The sequence below is a fragment of the Palaemon carinicauda genome, chromosome 20, assembly GCF_036898095.1.
Source record: "Palaemon carinicauda isolate YSFRI2023 chromosome 20, ASM3689809v2, whole genome shotgun sequence".
NCBI classification, from domain to species: Eukaryota; Metazoa; Arthropoda; class Malacostraca; order Decapoda; family Palaemonidae; genus Palaemon; species Palaemon carinicauda.
Window position 1 is genome coordinate 46,911,309 of NC_090744.1, and position 2,500 is coordinate 46,913,808.

Genomic DNA, 2,500 nt, shown 5'->3' on the forward strand with positions numbered 1-2,500 from the left:
CATTTTCAAATGCAATTTTATTATGAATTCAAAGAATGAATTTAGTTGAACCTGCTGTTGTAATTGTTATTTATGTGTTAGTAATTGTTTTGGTGATGTTGTTTTGTGGGTGAGTGTTTTGTTGTTGGTGTTCTTTGTTAATGTTTCTGCTGTTCTTAATAATTTCAAACTGAACGGACGATCAAGATTAATTTCCTTTCTGATGATACTGGTTTTCACCAATTACTACCCCGAGGCTGTAAAGAAATAAAAGAAAAACATTTTTATTGAGGAATAAAAATGAAGAATTTCATAATAACGTTCTGCTCGTTGATAGAAATAAAAATTAAAACAAGATGAAAGGATTTCAGAATGTCATGTAAGACCTAAGAGGAAATGAAGTCAGTGGTGATTCCATATTTGCACTCTAAGGAGTTTTAATTGACGAATACTAATATCAGCAGAGCAAAAAGGGATATTGAGCTCTAAATTAGTTTTAAAACTTATTACCAACAACAGATGTAGTAATAAAAAAGCACACATACACAGAACACCATCCCCAAAACAATCACTAACACAATATAACACTTATAAATAACAGCAGGCTTAATACAATGTATTTTCTATTTGAATCATAATAGAATTTTATTAATTGAAAACACCAATATCACAACAGCAAGCTGAAAGCAATTTATTGATAATTTTTATTTTTCAAATGGAATTTAATTTCAATTCATAATGTAAAGAAATAAAAACCCATAAATCAGCATGTAGAACACTAAGAGTTTTAAATGATAAGGTTATTGAAATTTGATACTTATTTCAATAAATAAAAAAAAATGCATTTTAATGACAGTGTACTTGTTTTTTCATCATAATGAGATTCCATTACTCAAATGAATTAAATCATCTTGGCCAAAACGTGACACCAAAAGTGAACAAGTTCGCCTTTTGTGGACATGGTAGCCACACGCGTTTCCCGTTTCTGATGTGTCCTTACTTCCTATGTGATATTTTTTATTACTACTTTTGATTTCACGCGAAAAATTTCTCGGATCTCCCGTTTCTTATTTCGTGTTACTTCCTATGGGATTCCGGCCTTAGAGTTTATAGCTTTTGCAATGATCAACATTACTTCTTCTTATGACCATAATTTTTTTTTTTCTACCAAGGTCTGTGGACACCAGATCCTCAACTCTTACTGGGGCCATACGAGGAGGAGGCTCCGAGGAGTCTAACCAAAGCCCGGTTCATCACAGCCAACAACACTATGACCACGGTTCAAGTAGGGGCTCCTGCTGCCCTACGATGTCAGATCAGCAATGTTGCCAGTCACGAAACGGTAAGCAGTCAAATGTCCTCTCAGCAATGTTATCAGTCTTTTTTATCAGTAATGTTGCATGTTAAGAAATAATAAGAAACTTTATTTCAGATAATCCACTTCGTTAGTTATAAAACAGTAAGTCATATGAAGTTGTATAAGCAATGCTGATAATTCTCCTAGCCAGATGGATAGTCACCCTAAAGCAAATCAGCAATGCTTCCAATCATAAAACAGCAAGTTACTTGAATTTGGTTCATTAATATTAGCATTCACAAAATGGTCATTAACCAAATGCTTGATCAGCTATGTTGCCGGTTACAGAACTGTAAGTATATCAATGCCCGTCTGCAATGCTGTCTGGTAAAAAAGGCGTAAAGAGTCTCAAGTCGTATCAGCAAGGTTGCTATTAAAAAAAGACAAGTCCCTCGGTGTCAATATAGTAATGTTGCTATTCAGTAAATGTCAATGTAAAGTATCAAGTTGTTAGATCAGCGTCAGGGCAAATTCTGAGATTATAAGTATCTTGATGTCAGTATAGTACTGGTGTCAAACAAGAAACGAAGGACCCCTAATGTCAGCCGTGTGTTGTTACCAGTCACAAACTTTAAATAAGTCAAGGTTAGATCAATAATGATGGCAATCATGAAAAGAGAAATAACCTGATGCCAATTCAATAATATTGCTAGTCACAAAATGGCAAATATTCTGATGTCAATTCAGCAAATTAGTCAATCATATCACGGAAAATAATGATATGATATTAGTAATGTTTTGGTAAAAAATGTCAAGTAAAAATATTTAAATGGGGAACTGTTGTCAGTTATAAAATGGAAAGTACACAACGACATCTGAAAGTTTCCCAATAAAAGATGGTAAGTAATTTGATGTAAGATCAGCATCATAACCAGTCATGGAATGGCAAGAATCAGTTATTAGTTCAGCTCTGTTGCCATTCTCAAAAAGGTTGTAACCTGACGTTTTTCCGCGTATGTCATCAGTAAGTAATTTGCTGTCAGCTAAGTAATGTCAGTCAGGAAATGGTAACTAACCTGAAGTTAGTCTGTTGCTCTTCAAGTACAGTCGAATTCAATAGTTCACCAAGATTCACTAGTCATTACTTTCCCATTGTAGAAAGTTTGCTGGGCAGCAGCTCCTAGGCTCCCTTATGTGAGAGTGTCTGTAGGCTTTGGAATTTGA

General features: G+C 34.2%; 1 pseudogene; it reads left to right on the forward strand.

Moving 5' to 3' along the window:
- Window positions 1-2,500, forward strand: part of LOC137659762 (uncharacterized) — a 33,378-nt pseudogene that overhangs the window by 12,356 nt on the left and 18,522 nt on the right.